This window comes from Ovis aries, chromosome 8 (genome assembly GCF_016772045.2).
Source record: "Ovis aries strain OAR_USU_Benz2616 breed Rambouillet chromosome 8, ARS-UI_Ramb_v3.0, whole genome shotgun sequence".
NCBI classification, from domain to species: Eukaryota; Metazoa; Chordata; class Mammalia; order Artiodactyla; family Bovidae; genus Ovis; species Ovis aries.
In genome coordinates this window covers 90,398,595-90,419,862 of record NC_056061.1, presented here as the reverse complement: position 1 = coordinate 90,419,862, position 21,268 = coordinate 90,398,595, and the positions used below count along the sequence as shown (strand labels likewise).

Genomic DNA, 21,268 nt, shown 5'->3' with positions numbered 1-21,268 from the left:
GACATGAGCCTGAGCGGCTCCAGGAAACGGTGAAGGATAGGGGAGCCTGGCGTGCTGTGGTTCATGGGGTCGCAAAGAGTTGGACACGACTTAGTGACTGAACAAGGAGCAACAAATGAAAACCCAGCTGATCAAAGACAGAAATACAGTAAAAAGCGCTGTTTCCTTAGAGTCTGACTCCCTAGGAACGGAAGACGGGACGGCGGAAGACCCCGGTACTCAGAGTTCTAGTGGAGTGGAACTACTCACACATCCATTTTCAGCAAAAAGTCAAACTGGCACTCACGGAGCTAAGGTTTTGCCCACCAAGTGCACACATTAAGATGGGTTGTATAATTAGCTCCAGTGGAAGAGTTTTAAGTTTAGCTTTTTAACCCAGGATTGTCGCCATAAGGCTTACAGGCCCCGTGAGCGCGGGACCCAGATTTCCGCACGTTCTCCTTCAATCCTGGTAGCAACAAAACGGGACACATTACTGTGCGCATGTTACCAGTGAGGAAACACAGGCTCTGAAAGGCTTTCTGTCTCAGAATGGTAGAGCCAGGAAAGGCCGGTGAGAGCTCACACCCACCCATGGCCCCCCAGCCCCCCGTCCTTGGAAGCCGCACACAACGCCTGTCCAGGAACATCCAAAAATGGGAAATAGGTAACATGGGAAGCCCACAGTCAGACACATATTTCCAAAAAATAAAGATTTGGATGCAATTCTTGGATGCAATTTCTTTGGAAAGAAAACAGTGGCGGGTGTCCATTCTGGCTGATTCCTTCCCACATTTATCCCCATAGCAACAGACCTAAGTAACCATTTCTGGCCTGAACATGAGACCCAGACCCCAGTGGTGGGGTGGGGGGTGGGCAACAAGTGTGGTGAGTCCCAGTGAAGACCACCCCCCCCAGAATGGCCTCGGAGCCCCTGATGGTGAACGGTCGCAAACCACACCCCTTTCCATCTCTCTCTGCAGCTTCTGGATTGTTCTGTGAGTGACGACCACACTAGCCCACTCTTCCCTCCACATGGACCCTGATTCTCCTGGTGCTTCCTGGAACCACCCCCTACACACACAACACTGCCCTGGCCTCTGCGAGCCTCTCCTGCCACTGCCCACGGACCCGAGACCCAGGCCAGCCCTGAACACAGACCCCTCTCTCTCTCTCTGAGACAGCATCACCCAGTCCTTTCCTCACTCACGGAACCCGTAGCGGTCAGCAAGGGACAACGCTTCATGGTGCCAAAAACACGCTCTAAAAATACTACCTTCTTTCCCTTTAAATTCTGCAAAATTAGGAGACATAACAAAAGGGCACTAAAAAAAGCAGCCTGATTTTATGTTTGGATGCCTTACAAAAGGAATCAGAACATGTTCCATTTTCCAGAAAAGCTCCACATTAAGACCAGTAATTTAAGCTAATGCAGTTGATTACAAACCTATTTTAAAATACACAGTGTCCACTCAGGCCAATATACAGAGGTGGCCAAATTTCTCCAAATTAGTTTTCTTTGCACATCCAAAAAAAAAAAAAAAAGTGAGTTTTACAAAACTGAGATGAGAAAAAGAAAACACAGCAGCATTCTGACCCCAAAGACGCTGCCTCTGCCCCACCGCCCGCCCTGGTGTCCTGGACACGCCGTGGTCCGGGGAGAGTACAGAGCTGCGCTCCAGTTCTCACCAACTGAGAGTCCTGGGGTTGACCCTGCAACGCCTGTCTCCCTGTCTCCAGGGTGAGGACAGGCCCCCACTGGACTGGCCCTGGGAGCAAGGCGCACAGAGCCCTGTGCCAGGCGCCCCTCCAGTTTGGCACCCCGTTCTCCCTCGGGGGCAGGATGGGCAAGTGAGGGCCAGATGGAGCAGAGACGCCTGCTTGGAGGTGGCAGCCCGCAGACGAGCATCTTAGTCTAGGTGAGTCCCTCTCCCAGAAGATCTCTAACCTTCATCAGTTCAGTTCAGTTCAGTCACTCAGTTGTGTCTGACTGTTTGCGACCCCATGAACTGCAGCACACCAGGCCTCCCTGTCCATCACCAACTCCCGGAGTTCACTCAAACTCACATCCATCAAGTCGGTGATGCCATCCAGCCATCTCATCCTCTGCCGTCCCCTTCTTCTCCTGCCCTCAATCTTTCCCAGCATCAGGGTCTTTTCCAGTGAGTAAGCTCTTTGCATCAGGTGGCCAAAGTATTGGAGTTTCAGCTTCAAAATCAGTCCTGCCAATGATCACCCAGGACTGATCTCCTTTAGGATGGACTGGTTGGATCTCCTTGCAGTCCAAGGGACTCTCAAGAGTCTTCTCCAACACCACAGTTCAAAAGCATCAATTCTTCAGTGCTCAGCTTTCTTTATAGTTCAACTCTCACATCCATACATGACCACTGGAAAAACCACAGCCTTGACTAGACGGACCTTTGTTGGCAAAGTAATGTCTCTGCTTTTTAATATGCTCTCTAGGTTGGTCATAACTTTCCTTCCAAGGACTAAGTGTCTTTCAATTTCATGGCTGTCTCACTCACCTAGAGCCAGACATCCTGGAGTGTGAAGTCAAGTGGGCCTTAGAAAGCATCACTACGAACAAAGCTAGTGGAGGTGATGGAATTCCAGTTGAGCTCTTTCAAATCCTGAAAGATGATGCTGTGAAAGTGCTGCACTCAATATGCCAGCAAGTTCGGAAAACTCAGCAGTGGCCACAGGACTGGAAAAGGTCAGTTTTCATTCCAATCCCAAAGAAAGGCAATGGCAAAGAATGCTCAAACTGCCGCACAATTGCACTCATCTCACATGCTGGTAAAGTAATGCTCAAAATTCTCTAAGCCAGGCTTCAGCAATACGTGAACCGTGAACATCTTGATGTTCAAGCTGGTTTTAGAAAAGGCAGAGGAACCAGAGATCAAATTGCCAACATCCGCTGGATCATCGAAAAGCAAGAGAGTTCCAGAAAAACATCTATTTCTGCTTTATTGACTATGCCAAAGCCTTTGACTGTGTGGATCACAATAAACTGTGGAAAATTCTGAAAGAGATGGGAATACCAGACAACCTGACCTGCCTCTTGAGAAACCTGTATGCAGGTCAGGAAGCAACAGTTAGAACTGGACATGGAACAACAGCCTGGTTCCAAATAGAAAAGGAGTACGTCAAGGCTGTATATTGTCACCCTGCTTATTTAACTTCTATGCAGAGTACATCATGAGAAACGCTGGGCTGGAGGAAGCACAAGCTGGAATCAAGATTGCCGGGAGAAATATCAATAACCTCAGATATGCAGATGACACCACCCTTATGGCAGAAAGTGAAGAAGAACTAAAGAGCCTCTTGATGAAAATGAAAGAGGAGAGTGAAAAGGTTGGCTTAAAGCTCAACATTCAGAAAAGGAAGATCATGGCATCTGGTCCCATCACTTCATGGGAAATAGATGGGGAAACAGTGTCAGAGTTTATTTTTGGGGGCTCCCAAATCACCGCAGATGGTGATTGCAGCCATGAAATTAAAATACACTCACTCCTTGGAAGGAAAGTTAGGACCAACCTAGACAGCATATTACCAGGAAGAAACAACAGGGGTGAGGGTGGGAAAGTCAAATGGGTTTCACACGGCCTCGTAGCAGTCACAGTGGAAGCTGGACACAGGCCAGGTCTCCAGACCTGCGTCACTGCTATGAAGCCCCAAATAGAGGGAAGACTGAGGTGTTGGGGTTGGTGGTGGCCACGCAGGACTCTGGGGGCAACATCCCAGCCCTGGCTCAGCTCCCAGCGGCACGGCTCTTCTGCAAGGTGTTCATTACAGAGGCTATGGTCCGGGTTCGATCCTTGGGTCGGGAAGATCCCCTGGAGAAGGAAATGGCACCCCACTCCAGTGCTCTTGCCTGGAAAATCCCATGGATGGAGGAGCCTGGCAGGCTGTGGTCCATGGGGTTGCAAAGCATCGGACACGACTGAGCGACTTCACTTGACCCTCACTTTTTTCATGGGTGGGGGTGGGGGTGGGGGGATTGTGGACTCTGTGGTTTCCGTAAACCTGAAACTGCTATAAACATAAATTATATTAGATACAAAGCAAATTAATTAAGACATGGTTCCACATCTGAAATGATGTGAGTGTTGGATTCTAACAACAGACATCGGCTCCTCCTCAGTCTTTGAGTGGCTGCTCACCTGTGTCCCCAGGTCTGGTCCCGGCTTAAGTGAGGCTCCCATTCATTCTGGGCCTCCCTGGTGGCTCAGATGGTAAAGAATCCACCTTCAATGCAGGAGACCGGGATTTGGTCCATCCCTGGGTCAGGAACATCCCCTGAAGATGTAAATGGCTGCCCACTCCAGTATTCTTTCCTTGGACAGGAGAGCCTGGTGGGGGTCACAGTCAGATATGACTGAGCGACTAACTCTTTCACTTCATTCATTCTGCTTTCTCACTATCATTTTGTCGGCTCAAAGCTCTAAATCCTCACCTTGAAGGACATCTAAAGTGTTACAAGTCACCACAGGAAACTCACGAGCATCTAGCACTGACTTAAGCATCTATCAGACATCCGCGGCTTTACAAATTACAGAGAGGCAGCAGAAGGAAACAGCAGGCAGCGATTTTACAGAGGCAAGACACGAGGCAGAGAGAAATATCTGAAGCGATCTATTAGCCTCTGCTTCAACCCGTAAGTCAACTTCCTATACAGTTTGGTTGTAACACATTGCTATTTCAAAAATTAAAGTGACGGCTTTAGATAAAATAATCCAGTGCTCATGAGAACACATAATATTTGAAAAACACTTAAATTAAAAAAAAAAAAACACCTCTCAAGTCAATGAAAAATCTCTTTCCAACCAAGATTTTAGAGACATTTTTCCTTTTTCTCCCTCTTCTAATTTCAAAAACTGACTTTGAAAATGAAGAAAGTACTTGTTTTTCTCTTAAAGCAGAGTCACACAAAAACAGAAAAACAAATTATTTCTAAGCTTCTGGCAAACAAAAACATGCCTTTCCGTTGAGACCAATCTTGGAAAATGTATTGATATTTCTCAGGTTGAGGTTGAATAGTTATGAGCAGTAGAAAGAGGGGGTTAGAGACAGTGCTTCTCGATATTCTTAGCCAAGGAGCAGCTGTAAGTAAAGGTGCTGGACCTCTCCCCTCAGCTGGTCGGTTGTCCAGGCTTCTCTACGTGTCTCCCAGCAACTCACCTAATAGGCGTGTGTCCTCTGGCACAACCGAGTGTGCCACACACTGCGGTCTGCACAGCCTGCTGTATAAAGCCCACAGATGTGCAAAGTAAAGGCACGCACGCTGAGCCGCTGCAGTCGCGTCCGACTCTGCGACCCCACGGACTGTGGCCCACCAGTCTCCTCTGCCCATGGGAGTTCTTCAGGCAAGAATGGTGGAGTGGGTTGCCATGCCCCTCTCCAGGGGGTCTTCCTGACCCAGGACCCAACCCAGGTCTCCCGCATTGCAGGCGGGTTCTTTACCAGCTGAGTCACCAGGGACGTGGGCTGCCACGCCCCCTCCAGGGGTCTTCCTGAGCGAGGGACTGAACCAGTGTCTCTTGCGTCTCCTGCGCTGGCAGGCGGGTTCTTTACCGTCAGTGCCCCGGGGGAAGCCCGTGAAGTAAAGACGGATCATCCGTCACCACAGTCTACAGCGTCTTCCGTGCTGCGAGTCCAGCATCCATCACCGAGTGAGAACCGCGTGCTTCTGCAAAAGCTGTCAGCTGTCTATAAGCACCTAGGGCAGACTCAGATGGCGCAGGGAACCCCGGACACAAACATCCCACTGAGCAGAAGTGCCACATGCTGAGACGGCTTCGCAAAATACCTGAAATCTCTTCTTAGTTAACATAAGCTGCACTTGGCTGTTTTCTTTTTCTTTTTCTTTTTTTTAAGTTTAAAAAATCACCAAGTAAGAACACTCATTTTATGCAAGTCAAAACTACAATGAGGTGCCACCACACACTGCTCAGTATGGTCGTCATCAAAAAACTTACAAACGACAAATGCTGGTGAGGGTGTGGAGAAAAGGCAGCCAACCTGCCTACATTGTTGGCGGGAATTTAAGTTGGCGCATCCACTATGGAAAACACGGGGAGGTTCCTTAAAAACTACAAATAGAATTATTAACAGCATCCGACCTGGCAATCCTGCTCCTGGGCATGTATCAGAGAAAAGCGCAATTCAAAAAGATGCATGCACCCCAGTGGCCACGGCCGCCCTACTTACAACAGCCAAGATGCACAGGCGACCTCAGTGTCCACGGACAGAAGGAGGGACGGGGTGGGGGACACGCGTGCCATAGAATATTCCTCAGCCATTAACAAATGCCCTCTGCAGCAACAGGGTGGACCTAGAGACTGGCATTCTAACTGAAGGAAGTCTGAGAGAGAAAGACAAATGCCGCCGATACCGCTACAGGAGGGATCTAAAATGGAAAGAGACGCGCTGACATAGATGAAGGCGTGCGGCTGCTAAGGGCAGGGGCGCAGGGAGGGCCGGAGCGGCATTCAGGGTTAGCAGATGGAAAGGGCTGTGTGTCGAACGGGTGAGCAACAAGGCCGGCTGTAGAGCTCAAGGAACTATATTCAACGTCTCGCAATAAATCATAATGGGAAAGAAGATGAAAAGGAATACATGTATGTGTGTGAAAGTGAAAGGGAAGTCGCTCAGTCGTGTCCGACTCTTTGCGACCCAGTGGACTGTAGCCCACCAGGCTCCTCCATCCATGGGATTCTCCAGACAAGAGTACTGGAGTGGGGTGCCATTTCCTTCTCTAGGGAATCTTCCCGACCCAGGGATCAAACCCAAGTCTCCCACATTAGAGGCAGACGCTTTAACCTCTGAGCCACCAGGGAAGCCCCCCATACACACACACACACACACACACACACACACACACACACACACACACACACGCACGTAACTGAATCACTTTGCTATACAGCAGAAACCAGCACAGCACTGTAAATCAATCATGTAACAACAAGGCTGTTAACAAGAAGTGTATCCGTTCTACAGAAGGTGTCTGTGGCCACAAAAGCAATGTTAAGCTTGAGGGAAATTCTCAATACTGTCTTCAGCCAACACTTGATACACTGGAATAAATTCCATTCTAGTTAAACACAGAAACTTTTGTCAAAGGTCAATGTGAAGCTACCCACAGGACTTCCATGAGAATCCCGTTTCTTTCAGTGAGTTCAGTCCCTCAGCCACTTCCAACTCTTTGCAACCCCTTGGACTGAGGCACACCAGGCCTCCCTGTCCATCACCAACTCCTGGAGTTTACTCAAACTCATGTCCATTGATTCGGTGATTTGGACTGAAGCACACCAGGCCTCCCTGCCCGTCACCAACTCCCGGAGCTTGCTCAAACTCATGTCCATTGATTCAGTGATGCCATCCAACCATCTCATCCTCTGTCGTCCCCTTCTCCTCCTGCCTTCAATCTTTCCCAGCATCAGGGGCTTTTCCAGTGAGTCTGTTCTTTGCATCAGGTGGCCAAAGGATTGGAGTTTCAGCTTCAGCATCAGTCCTTTCAATGAATACTCAGGACTGATTTCCTTTAGGATGGACTGGTTGGATCTTCTTGCAGTCCAAGGGACTCTCAGGAATCTTCTCCAACACCACGGTTCAACAGCATCAATTCTTTGGTGCTCAGCCTTCTTTATAGTCCAGCTCTCACATCCATACACGACCACTGGGAAAACCTTGAGTAGATGGACTTTTGTTGGCAAAGTGATGTCTTTGCTTTTTAATATGCTGTCTAGGTTGGTCATAGCTTTTCTTCCAAGGAGCAAGCGTCATTTCTTTAACCAATGACAAAAATCACCCCTGTTGTAAGGGGCCATCTCAGGAGGAATATCCCGGGAGCCTAGGGTGATGCAGGAGAGAAGACACAGGTGGGCCTGAGGTGTCCGCAGAGCGGATGCACAGCCTCCACGACCACACGGAGCCCGTCTCCTCACAGGCTCTGCTTTCGATGCAAAACACCCGAACCCAAGCACACGGCAGTCACTCTGCTCCAGACGCTGCAGACTGAACTGGGTTCCTCCTCACATCACAGGGCGGGAGGACCCCCTCCTGTTCCTCCTTGTGCCTGTATTGGAGGCAGGGCTTTTAAGAAGGCAATCGAGGTTAGCTGAGGTCATAACGGTCATGGGACTGGAGTCCTTTCGAGAAGAAGAGACACCAGGACGGTGCGAACCCGGGGGAGAGGCCACGTGAGGACACAGAGAGGACGGGGCATCTGCAGGTCAGGACGCGCCTTCTCCCCAGGACCCACACGCACCCGGACTCCCAGCCCCAGAACCGGAAACAAACACCCACCATGGCCCACGATGCTTTGTTAGGACAGCCCTCGCAGACTGACACACAGGCTGAAAATGTGCCCTTTGAGGAAAGCCCAAGGGACCTTTCTCTACTGAAGATCAGCCAAAGAAAGACTGAGAACAAGGAAGCGTGTTTATTGACAAGAAAGGTTACCAGACAAGATACAGGATGGGAGGTTAGATGAGACTTGCAGATGAATAAGCAATAGTCTAGTCAAGGCTATGGTTTTTCCAGTGGTCATGTATGGATGTGAGAGTTGGACTGTGAAGAAGGCTGAGCACCGAAGAATTGATGCTTTTGAACTGTGGTGTTGGAGAAGACTCTTGAGAGTCCCTTGGACTGCAAGGAGATCCAACCAGTCCATTCTAAAGGAGATCAACCCTGGGATCTCTTTGGAAGGAATGATGCTAAAGCTGAAGCTCCAGTACTTTGGCCACCAATGAGTTGACTCATTGGGAAAGACTCTGATGCTGGGAGGGATTGGGGGCAGGAGGAGAAGGGGACGACGGAGGATGAGATGGCTGGATGGCATCACCGACTGGATGGACGTGAGTCTGAGTGAACTCTGGGAGTTGGTGATGGACAGGGAGGCCTGGTGTGCTGCGATTCATGGGGTCGCAAAGAGTCGGACACGACTCAGCGACTGAACTGCACTGAACTGAAGCAATAGTTTTAGGATAATTATGTCCCATGCATACGCATTTTCTTCTTTTATAGCGTTTTCTCTGACTTTCTCTTTTTCCCAAGCATACTTGCTATAACGTAACTTTTAAGCCAATTTCACTAGCTTAAAGAAAAAAGTTCAAGGAAGGAGGGAGGAACTTTTCCAGCAGGATTAACTCCAAATTCCACCCTCCAGGTCCAGGATAGCCAGTGGAAGAGGGCTGTATTTTTGTAGGAAGACCGCAGCTCTGGGGGCATGAAGACCTCTGTGAGCCTCTAATGGTGGTGCAGCAGCCCCGTCCTCCCTGAAAACAGGGCCTCCACCCTGGGTGACAAAGGGGGCCTTGACCAGGCAAAGGTTTCTTAGATCAGGCATCAAAGCCATGAGCAACAAAGGGAAACAGACGAGCTGGGCTGCATTAGAGTTAAAAGCCCTTGCAATTCAAAGGATATCATCCACAAAGTAAAAAGGCAATTCGCAGGATGGGACAAAAATATTTGCAAATTACATATCAGATAAGGGAGCTGTATCTAGAACACATAAAGCCTAACAACTCCAGAACTAAAAGGCAAATAACCAAATAAAATGGGCACAGAATCTGAATAGACATATCTCCAAAGAAAAGACACAGATAACCAGCAGGCATGTGAAAAGGTGCTAAACACCATTAGTCATCAGAGAAACGCAGAGCAGAACCACAAGGAGACACGACTTCACACTCACCAAGATGACTGTAATCAAAATGCAAACAAACAAACCAAGAGCCAGAAAGTAACAGGTCCTAGATAAGACGTGGAGAAATCAGTGCCCACGTGCATTCCTGATGAGGGTGCAAACTGTTACATCTGCTTTGGAAACCGTTTGGCAGCCCCATGAAAACATTAGCCTTCACCTTATGGTGTGATCCAGCAATTGAACCACTGGGTTTGAACCCAAGAGACGTGAAAACATACGTCCACACAAAAACTTGTGCAGGTAATGTCCATAGCAGCACCCAAATGCCCATGAATCAGCTGATGAAAGGAAACGTGGTCCGCAATACAATGCAACATTACTGAGGCAAGAAAAGGGATGAGGTGCTGACACGCACACTACCCCTTGTCTGATACTATGAGCCCCGTGCTAAGAGAAAGAAGCCAGTCACATAAGACCACGCGTGTGAGACCACACGTCTGAGACGAGCGGACAAGTCCGTCTGCGGAGGCTGAAGCGGGTCTGTGCTTATGAGGGCAGAGGGTTGTCAGTGGGGACCCACTGCTAATAAATGTGTGGTTTGGGGGTCTGGAGTGACGAAAATGTCCCAAAATTAGCTTGTGGCGGTTTTCCAAAGCCTCTGAATTGTACACGAAACAGGTGAACCGTATGGCAGGCGAATTCCATCTGAACGGAGCTGGGTAAAGGCCACCCAGGGCAGAGGCGGCCTTAGAGGCCACCGGAGCACCAGCTGCCCGGAGCCCACCAGAGGCCCTGCGAGGGACACGGCCTTCCCAGGGGTGACCTGGGGCTCTGCTGGGGTGTTCCCAAACAGACACGGCTCTCATTTTTGAAAGCGCCACGTGGAGAAACCTGCCGTGCGGAACCCAAGAGGGGAGGCCTGAAGACCACGGGGGTCCAGGCGGTCACCCCGGCCACACGAGGCGCGGATGGCTCCGCGGGCCTGGCGCCACAGGACGGGCGGGAAGTAGAAGCCGCACCGCAAACACGGAGCCTGCGGGATGGCCCGGGGGCTGGACGGGGTGTGGGGGGAGGCTCACAGCACAGAGGAGGCCCGACATGCTCGTGGCCTTGCACCCAGGCACCTTTGGGAAACTTAGGGATTTGTTTTATGTACATGTATAATTACACACAGAAACTTAAAGATGGCCAAAACTTTGACTCTTTGCGACCCCGTGGACTGTAGCCCGCCAGGCTCCTCTGTCCATGGGATTCTCCAGGCAAGAACACTGGAGGGGGTTGCCATGCCCTCCTCCAGGGGATCTTCCCCACCCAGGAATCGAACCCAGGTCTCCCACATTGCAGGCAGATTCTTTACCATCTGACCTATCAGGGAAGCCTGGAGGTCTATAATTACAAGCAAGAACTTAAAGATGGCCAAAACCTTGTTGGTAATAGTTAAGATGTGTTTGCGGTGCGACTCAAATTTTCACATGAAAGTCAGCAGAGAAGCTGCTCAGAAGGCAGCTTCAGAAGCCCCACCTGAGATGCAGATACTCTGATGAGACTGAGACGGGGGCGAGCGTTTTAATCAGGGTTAGATCCCAAGTGCCCTGGGGATGCACAGGGGACTGGCAGGTACAGGCAACACCGCGCCTCCCAGGAGCAAACACGGGGCTGGTGGGCAGATGGGACCCCAGCATGCAGCCACGGTGAGCAAAAGGCCAGTTAGTCCCTCAGTCGTGTCCAACTCTGCGACCCCGTGGACTGCAGCCCACCAGGCTCCTCTGTCCATGGGGTTCTCCAGGCAAGAACACTGGCATGGGTGGTCACTTCCTTCTCCAGGAGATCTTCCCGACCCAGGGATCAAACCCAGGTCTCCTGCATTGCAGGCAGACTCTTTACTATTTGAGCTACAGGCAAGGCAAAGGCCAACATGCATACAAATGACATGGACACACACGTGTGTATGTGTGTGTAACCATATGAATAACACAAAAGGGAACATGAGCTAACCAGCGAGACCTAAACGCAGGACCTAACCGGGCTGCGCAGTTATGATCATATCTGCAGTTTTCCTAACGGCTGTGTTTAGGGCTCAGCCAGGGCTGCTGCACTGAGATCTCAGGCCCAGAGACCGGCCTCCCCGCAGCGGGCGGACGGGAGAGGAGGCAGCAGGTGCAAGGCTAGGCTAGGCCTCCAAGAGGATCTGCCCCCCGGGGGATTCTCCACCTCCTGAAACCAACCCACGGGCTGAGCCCAGGACAGGGCTGAGCCCGGGACAGGGCTGAGCCTGGGACAGGGCTGAGGCCCTGCACGGCCAAGCAGCGCAGCGGCTACTGAACAGAACAGTGAGCTTCTGAGCATCTTGTCCAGACACGGAATTGTGCTGCCTTTCTGCCAACACCGACACCCACGCTTCCTGATAAATCTGGCTTGTCCTCCAGAAGCTGATGTCCTCGTGATAAGCGTGTGAAGTAAACTGACGTGTTAGGCCTGGATCTGCTGTTCAGGTAAGTTTTTGCAGTCGTTTCATTCATGGGACATGATGGGCTGGTATAAAATGACTCATTTTTCACTTCCTCGGGGGTCTCAGCGCGCAGAATCTTAGTGCCCCTCCGCACTCTGTGCTTTGATGCAGTTGCTGCTGTCTGCTCTTGCTCAGTCCTGAGTCACAGCCAGTTCTTTATGACCCCATGAAGTGCAAGAATTCCCTGTCCTTCCATACTATCTTCCAGAGCTTGCTCCAACTCACGTCCATTGAGCTAATGACACCACCCAACCATCTCATCCTCTGTCGTCCCCTTCTCCTCCCACCATCAGTCTTCCCCAGCATCAGGAAAAGACTTCCCATGAGTGAGCTCTTCGCATCAGGAGGCTAAAGTACTGGAGCTTCAGCTTCAGCATCAGTCCTTCCGATGAATATTCAGGACTGATTTCCTTTAGGATGGACTGGATGGATCTCCTTGCAAGGAGATCCAAGGGCCTCTCAGGAGTCTTCTCCAGCCCCACAGTTTGAAAGCATTGATTCCTCAGTGCTCAGCGTTCTCTATGGTCCAACTCTCACATCCGTACACGAGTCCTGGAAAAACCATAGCTTTGGCTAGACGGACCTTTGTCGGCAAAGTAATATATCTGCTCTTTAATACACTGTCTAAGTTTGTCATAGCTTTTCTTTCAAGGACTACCATCCCACAGCCTCCAGAATGAAAAATCACAGTCACAGAAAGTTAACCAAAATGGTCACATGGATCACAGCCTTGGGTAGCTCAGTGGAGCAATGAGCCATGCCACACCGGGCCACCCTAGGCAGACGGGTCATGATGGAACTTTCCGGCAAAACGCGGTCCACTGGAGAAGGGAACGGCAAATCACTTCAGTATTCTCGCTCGAGAAACCTGTGATCAATATGAAAAGGCTGTGGGGCAGATATTTTATTAAATACAGAACTAAACGAGATCTTCCTAAACGACTTCTTAGCCTGTTTTTTCATCTGAAACACGATAGCCTGATGTATCCTGGCTTTAGGCCCTAATGCAACTTTCAGACAAAACCACAGGAACGCTTCCAGACCAGTGCTTATCTGAGACAGAAACGCAGGAGGCAGGCAAACTAGAGGGAAAAGATGGTAACCATAAACATGAATGAAGGTAAGGGACAGGGTTGCATCTGTTAAAAACAGAGACACGTTTTAGATAAAAACAATCACTTAACACATGCTTGGCTGTGTGCAGACACTTACGCGTGCGGAATGAAAATGCCTCCCGCCACATCGGTAAACAGGGCTGTCAGCCATCAGTGACCTCTGGCCTCCGAAAGTGAACGAAGGCTCCCAAAACTGTGAGGCTGCAGGTTCCGTCACCCGCCCCCCCCCCCCACCGGTGATGGCTGAGGAGCTGGGGGAACGCAAGAAGCAGCCACCCACGCTCTTCAAGGTGAACAGGAGACAGGATCAGCCCCAGACAGCTGAGGTGCACAGGAAAGGAGCGAATTCAGTGAGCCCAGAGGCATGCCCTTCCCATCACAGAACGCCAAATTGCTTCACTTGATATCCGATCTCTGCTGTTCAGGCTTGTATACAGCCTGACTTCCCCTCCTGCATCCTTGCAGAAGTTTTCTCAGAGCTACTGGAGCGCTGTCTCCCGGGCTCAGAATCCTAAATGTTCCCACCAGATTAAATAACTCCCTAATTTCAGGTTATGACTAATCTTCAGTTCACACACAGACATATACACCATGGCACCCCCAGGAAGAATCAAAGCCTTAGCGGCTGCATCAACAACCCTCAAACTCCCCGGCCACCCAGCCGGCTCACAGAGGTCACTGTAACTGGCTGTATGTCTACTTGGCCAAGAGCCAGCCGTCTGTCAGCAGTTCAGATGGCAAGGATGGCAAGATGAGGCCTGCTGGTTGGCAGACCGTTCTTCCGCCGCCCTCGAGGGTGCGGCAAGAAGGCAAGTTTGGGTTTTAACGGTGAGAGTGGTTTTCAAAAGGACCCTCCCTTGTTCACGAGCCACGTCAATCCTGGTTTAGTCTCTGATCCCACTGACAGGAGGGTCACAGAAACACCTGACCTGTTACCTTTCTACTCACAAGCATGAAGTGCAAGAGACCTTGTATTCGGTTCACACAGCTAACCAAGCAGTAGTGGACACAACCCCACAAACTCCACCACCACAGAGACACCTTCCTGCAGCACCATCAAGCCATCATACACTTTCTAGCACCTGAATTCTCCAAACTGGGAATCCTGCAACCTCTGGAGTGAACACACACAGCCACAACTCTCAAGAATTGCCCTCTCGCTATTTGCAAAGCCCAGGACTGATCCCATGTGTGAACAAGTGAATAGTAACCCCAGTCCTCTTTACAGATTGGACTCGGACAGCCCCAGCGATTGACCCAGGGTGCCCCCGGACATGCCCCAATACCCGTGAGGTCAGCACTCTGTTACCTGTGGAGATGAGATGCTGACTGATGCTCAGAGAGCTTCACCAGCATTACGGGGCCTTGTGGGAACCCAGCTCAGCCCTGCCCTTCCCAAGGCCCCGGGGGCTCTGAGCAGCAGCAGCGGCTGTAACCCAAGTTAGAAGGAGGTCGGACCCGGGGTCTCGGGGCTTGGGACAGCCAGGCCCAGGCAGCTCAGCACAGTGAGTCCGCTGCCACACACGGGCATCCATGTCCCAGGGGAAGAGGAGGCAGTCTCGGCCTCGCATACGGGGGCCCGTGCCCCAGGGGACGAGGCGGCGGCCTCGGCCTCGCGTTCGGGGGCCTGGGGTGGAGACGCTGCTGCCTCCCCGGTTCTCGCACCCGCGGTCCGTCCACCTGGCCAGAGTCACCTCCCGTCACATCCCTCCTGGGGCCACGTCCCTCCCCAGGGGGCAGCGTCCCTCCCCAGGGGGCAGCCTGGCCGGAGGAGGACAGCCAGCACTGTCCAGGTGTCTTCACGGGCAGGCAGGTTTCCCAACCCGCGGTCAGCCACAGAGGCGCCTCAAGAAAGGGGGCCCAGAGCCACAGCGCAGCGAGGGAGCTGGCTCGGTGCACAGTCAGACCCGGGCTAGGCCCCTCCCGGCCACGCAGAGAGTTTGCAAAGCATGCTCACCCCAAAGGCGGGGCGGGGCGGGGGGGGGGCCGTATTATTCAATCACACAGCACTTGCCTGGAACAAAATAATCTTTCCCAAATTGTATTCAATAGCTAAGGATCTACAGAGGACACCATTTAACATCAGGGCTCACTGATTCAATGGTGGATTAAATCTCATTTATACCAAGAGAATAAATAAGTCAAAAGCCCTTTTTTTTCATACAGTGAGAGAACAAAGCCCTGCGTGTGTCTAACGCTGGTGTGTGTTGTCAGCCAACTGAGAAGCGATCTGTGTACTTTCATTACTGTTTTCCATACTTATGTTGAAATCTTGCATCCTGATTATTTAACCAGCGTTTCAATACTGAAATATAAGAATTAAATGTAATTGGAGTTAAAATTCCTGTTTATAGTTAGGAAACTTGGGTAAATCATCATGTTTTAGTAGCTTAGTTATTAATGATACTTAAGAGTAAGACACGTTAAGAGTTCGCCTTGAGAAGGAGCCACTTGATTTATTTTAGTATCTTAATATCTTCAAATGATCAACACTTTATAACTTAAGAATGTAGTTGGCATCTTGATGTTTTGTAAGGTCATGCTTGAAGAATGGGGTAGAAAGGGAAGTGAGGAAATAATGTTTTAAAATGTACAAAGAAGGAAAAATATAATTGGTGCTCTTTTCCCCCAGGGAATGCAATTTACCATGATTTAAAGCAGAATCAAAAGATAATCATCTTTTGGCCATAATTTTAATATGTGCAATAAAACAAAAATTATCAACCCTGAATAAAACAGAAAAATGTTTCCACGGAGGGGGTCCCATAAAACTATGGAACATCTTGAGATACAGAACCTCTCTTGGATGGAAAACAGAGCTGTTTTTAATGGTTTAGGAAGGGAGAAATATTTTTCTTCCAAGTGGGAGGAGGGTTTCAGAGATGGCAAAAAGTGGGGCCTCTAGTTTTGCTCCAGCTAACATGCAAAACTTACAAAGACCACAAAAACGAGAAGACCGCTCAAGCCGCAGCTTCTTCATTAGAGAGGGCCCCACGGACTGCATGTGTCCCGCTGGGTCTGCAGCCAACACAGCTCCTGGGGGCTCGGGATGCCACCTCCAGAGGTCTCAGCGGGGGAGCTCCTCAGCTCAGACTTGGGTTGAGTTGCAGGCAGAGAGAGAAAGCATACACACTCCCCTGCCAACCTGGGCCTTGCAATAAATAATGAAGCTAAACGCCCGCCGCCCCACGCTGTCACTCTCTGCCCTGCGGGAAGCATCTCCCGCTCTAAGCCTCTGGGAGCAGATGCCGGCACCCTCGGCCAGGCTGGGCCCCGTGGGCGCGCTGAGACCTCGTAGGTGGCCGCAGCCTGAGAAAGGTGGGGGAGCAGCTCAGCCTTCCCGAGCCGCGGTGTACATGCACGCATGCCCAGCTGCTTCAGTGTCCAACTCTGCGCCCCACGGACTGTAGCCCACCAGGCTCCTCTGTCCACTCCAGACAGGAACACTGGAGGGGGTTGCTGTGCCCTCCTCCAGGGGATCTTCCTGACCCAGGTCTCTTGTGTCTTCTGCGTTGGCAGGCGTGTTCTCTACCACTGAGCCACCAGGGAGGGCCCCCAAACAGCAGACCGACTCCTAAAGTGAATAGATGAGGAGTCCCAGTGCATCAAGGCCACTGCCAGTGGGTGCTCCTGGGGGTCTGTCACAGCGCACTCAGGGTACAGCCTGCCCAGCCCTTAGAGCTCCCGTTTCTGAGCAGCCGTGGGAGACGTGGGGCTGCATAGGAAGCAGAGAGATGAGGGGCTGGAGAGGAAGCAGAGTCAGGAGCGCCTCCTCTCCCAAGGTGGGCAGACCCTGGGGCAGGGCCCGGGCGCCTTGTGACCCGCAGAGCCCCGCACGCCTGCTGCACCGCGGGGTCCACACAGAGAGACAGGCCCGCCGCGCCGTGAACTATTCGTAGGAAGCGAGTAACGAGACAGCAGAGAGCCCTTGGCTCCGTTCTCACGGAAAAGATTAAACAGTCTGCCCCCTGCTTGCCGCCCCCCACGGGCCACCCTAGGGGGCCCCTGGCCCTTCTGCGTGAGCCCCTTGAGGGAGGAGGGGAACCTCCTTGACTCAAAGTCACTCATCTGAACACGACTCTCATCCACAAAATGCCTTCAGAGCAGCAAGGTGCTTGGCCAAGAGATGGGGCGCCAGGACCCATTGGACGGGCAGGGAACCATCAGGCTGGATGCGAGGACCTTCTGGCAGGGCGCTGATGCGGCTGGGGAGCGATGAGCAGAGAAAGCGAGCTGCCGGGAGCCCCGTCCAGTCTAGAGGAGCCATGCCTGGTAAAGGGGCTGCCTCCCCTCTCTGAAGGGCTGAGAACGGTGCCCCGCCGCCCCCGCCCTGCCTGGGGTCTGGGGGCGGGGTCAACTCAGGCTGTGGGGGACCCGGTCACAAGGGCAGGTCTACACAGCACAGCAGCACAGAGAGGACAGGAGTGACGCTGAGCACATGCCCAGAGAGAGCGCGTCGGCTGCATGCAAGTGAGGGGCCGGTGGACACGAGCAGGGGAGGCCGGTGGACACGAGTGGGGAGCCGGTGGAATGAGCGGGGGGGCTGGTGGACACGAGCAGGGGGCCGGTGGACACAAGCCGGGGGGCAGGTGGAATGAGCGGGGGGGGGGGCCGGTGGACACGAGCGGGGGTGGGGGGGGGCCGGTGGACACAAGCGGGGGGGCAGGTGGACACGAGCGGGGGGCCGGTGGACACGAGCGGGGGGCCGGTGGACACGAGCGGGGGGGCAGGTGGACATGAGCGGGGGGCCGGTGGACACGAGCGGGGGGGCAGGTGGACACGAGCGGGGGCCGGTGGACACAAGCAGGGGGGCAGGTGGACACGAGCGGGGGGCCGGTGGACACGAGCAGGCGGTCCGGGGGCCAGTGGACACGAGCAGGGGGTCGGTGGACACGAGCAGGGGGTCGGTGGACACGAGCGGTGGGCCGGTGGAATGAGCGGGGGGCCGGTGGAATGAGCGGGGGGCCGGTGGACACGAGCGGGGGGGCCAGTGGACACGAGCGGGGGGGCAGGTGGACACAAGCCGCGGGAGCAGGTGGACACGAGCGGGCAGTCGGGGGGCCAGTGGACATGAGCGGGTGAGGGGGGCCGGTGGACACGAGCAGGGGGTGGCCAATGGACACGAGCGTGGGGGCCGGTGGACACGAGCGGGGGGTCAGGTAGACATGAGCAGGTAGGTGTGTGCTGGGAGCAGGGACGAGGTAGTCTGTGTGCCCAGAGCTGGGGTCCGAGAAGACCCAGGGATGACCGAGGACCGAGAATGTTTGAAAAGCAGAGAGCACAGCCCCAGGAGCAAGGACGGGGAACGAGCGCAGGTGAGGCGGTGCAGGCTGAGGATGAGGCCGGGGGCAACGGTCTTGGAGGCAAGGAGCAAGGGGACGAGAAGCGGGGAGGCGGGGGGACCGGAGGGTCAGCAGGCCCCGATGGGGAACCCTGTGTCTCTCCCACCCCAGCCTTCTCTGCCCCCGGCCCGCGAGTGGCGAGGGGTCTGAACTCAGCGCTCCACAGGTGCGCCGTGGCCAGGGCCAGACGTGAGGCCAGGACCACCCTCACACCTCCCCCGGGAGCAGGGGGCGTCCTGCCCCTGTGGTACAGTGGCGAGGGCAGGCCGGGGCAGGCCGGATGGCCCTCGGGTCCTGCGCTCAGGGGCCCTGCAAGCATCCGCTGCCTCGCGTGTGACCACGTCCTCCTCTGAGGACAGACAGGACACGCAGCAGCCCCGCTGGCTCGTGCCCACTGAGCAGGACACAGGCGCAGCTGCGCGTGTGAAGTGCGTGCCCATGGTGAGCTCAAGAGGTGGCAGTGCCTGTCATTCTCACTACCGTCCCAACTAACAAACAACTGCACTGTGTTTAATATTCTAGACTGGTTCAAAGGAGATCAGGCAGAAATCCAGGAAGCAGTTAATATACCACGGGGCAAGAGTGTCAGCTTAATAGAGACATGAGTTCACTTTATATAATTAAACAATATGTCACAAAATCTCTTATCTGGTAAAATTCTGTAATCAAGCTTTGTAACTTCTATAAGTCGAATGATAAAATTGAATACGAGATGATTCAAGAACATGAGGAAATACATGGACAGTCTCAATTATATATTAATAGAAAGAAATTGAGTGAATTCTTAAAGTAAAATGCAATTTTAGGTTTGACTCACTTACTCATGTACATTGAGCTGAAAAATGAAAGGGATACTTTTCCTGCAAAACGAACCAACAGAGGAATATTTCATTTATGTTTACATTGCATTTCAATCACTAAGAGTGCAGCAGAGAAACTGTATGTTACTCAGACAAAATCAAGTTTTCAGTTATTAATGCATTTGTTTATTTTTTGTTTAACTTGTTGTTTACTCGCTAAGTCATGTCTGAATCTTTGGAACCCCATAGACTGTAGCTCACCAGACTCTTCTGTCCGTGGGATTTTCCAGGCAAGAATACAGGAGTGGGTTGCCATCCCTCCTCCAGGAGAGCTTCCCGATCCAGGGAATGAACCGGGTCTCCCGCACTGGCAGGTGGATTCTTTTACCTCTGAGTCCCCTGGGAAACCTCTTGATTCACTTACTTTTAGATAAAAAGCCAATGATATCATCAAAGTGACCGTGGGACACACAGAGCCTCAGCCGTGTCTGACTCTTTGCGACCAGCTCCGTGAGCAAAGTTTCGTAAGCTCGGAGTACTTTGCTTCCTCTGTGAGGAGGTCCCTCCCCAAAACGACTCTCGCTTTACGCTCTGAACCACAGCGACCGCATCCTCAGGGCCCCCCTCACTCCGCGTGGCGGTGCTCCTGTGTTTGGTAACATAGGTATTATTCTGTCATTTTAGTTCTAACTCTGGGAGCAGAAACAGTGCTTTTAACTGACGTAGAGAAGCATTAGAGAAAAACAGCAAAGCACTTTCTGTCTGGCTTCTCCTATAAAGGGATGGAAATGGTGCGGAGAAACAACAGGAATTTGTGAAAACGTGGAATAACAAAGAGCCACAACTCATTTGTTAAGTAAATGTGTCCACTTCTACCAAAGAAGATTATCAGTAGAAGTATCTTTTAAGTCAAACACAAATGAAACTCTTCTGATACTGAGATCTCGGTGACAATGATGGTCATTGCGTAAAACCTATGGTTTCTGCCATTTCATCACTAAACTTAATAAAGTAAGTACTGTATTTAACGTCTTAAAATTCCACCTAGGGCTGACTTTCTTCCAACCCTCAAAAAGAACACGTTCCTGGACACTGGGGATAAACACAGATATAATCCCATAATCTCATGCCCCATGTCTATAAATCAACTCAATGTCATTGTTTTGTGTTCCATACATTTAGGCTGATTAAATCAAATTATAGTGTAGGATAACTTGTAAACTAGAATTTCCTGAAACATTATTTTCAGTCCCACTAAATCCTGAAGGTCTGCAGTGTTGTTACCAGTTAATTATGATTGACAGGTCACGTAAGCTTGAAAATCTGGTAACAGTAGGTGATGGGCGAGACACAAACACACTTGTTCTACGAATGTAGATGGAACCCCAAAAGAGCTCCCCACTGACAATTAAAATTGTTTTTTAATGTACATTTCAAATGACATTTTTATATACTTTTACATTTGCTTCTCAAATTAAGCACTGTCATGCTAATCCTCCCCAAGAGGATTTCAAGACCCACCAGTAAACCTGAAGCTTTCAATGTCTGAATTAATTTCCCATGCACTGATCTAGATGCACAGAAGCAAACCAAACTAGATAACCTTTGGAAATACAGTGACGAGACTCTGTGAAACTAATTCAGTTTCTAAAGTTTGTAAGAGAAATGTACAGGTTAACATCTTTATGCAATAGGAAAATGCGTTAAGATTAATTTCTGAGAAAACATTTTAAAATTCTATAATATGTTCTATAACTTAGCAAATTTAATAAAACACCCAAATTTGAGCTATACTCTGATGGGCAAACCGCAGCATATCTGCATGACTCACTGGTGACCAGAGAAAAACATGTGCTCTGCAGGCAACTTCC

The 21,268-nt window shown here is 51.4% G+C and overlaps 1 protein-coding gene across 3 annotated transcripts in view; it reads right to left on the bottom strand.

The window, feature by feature from the left end:
- Positions 1 to 21,268, bottom strand: part of SMOC2 (SPARC related modular calcium binding 2) — a 162,434-nt gene that overhangs the window by 60,440 nt on the left and 80,726 nt on the right. The window lies entirely within an intron of this gene.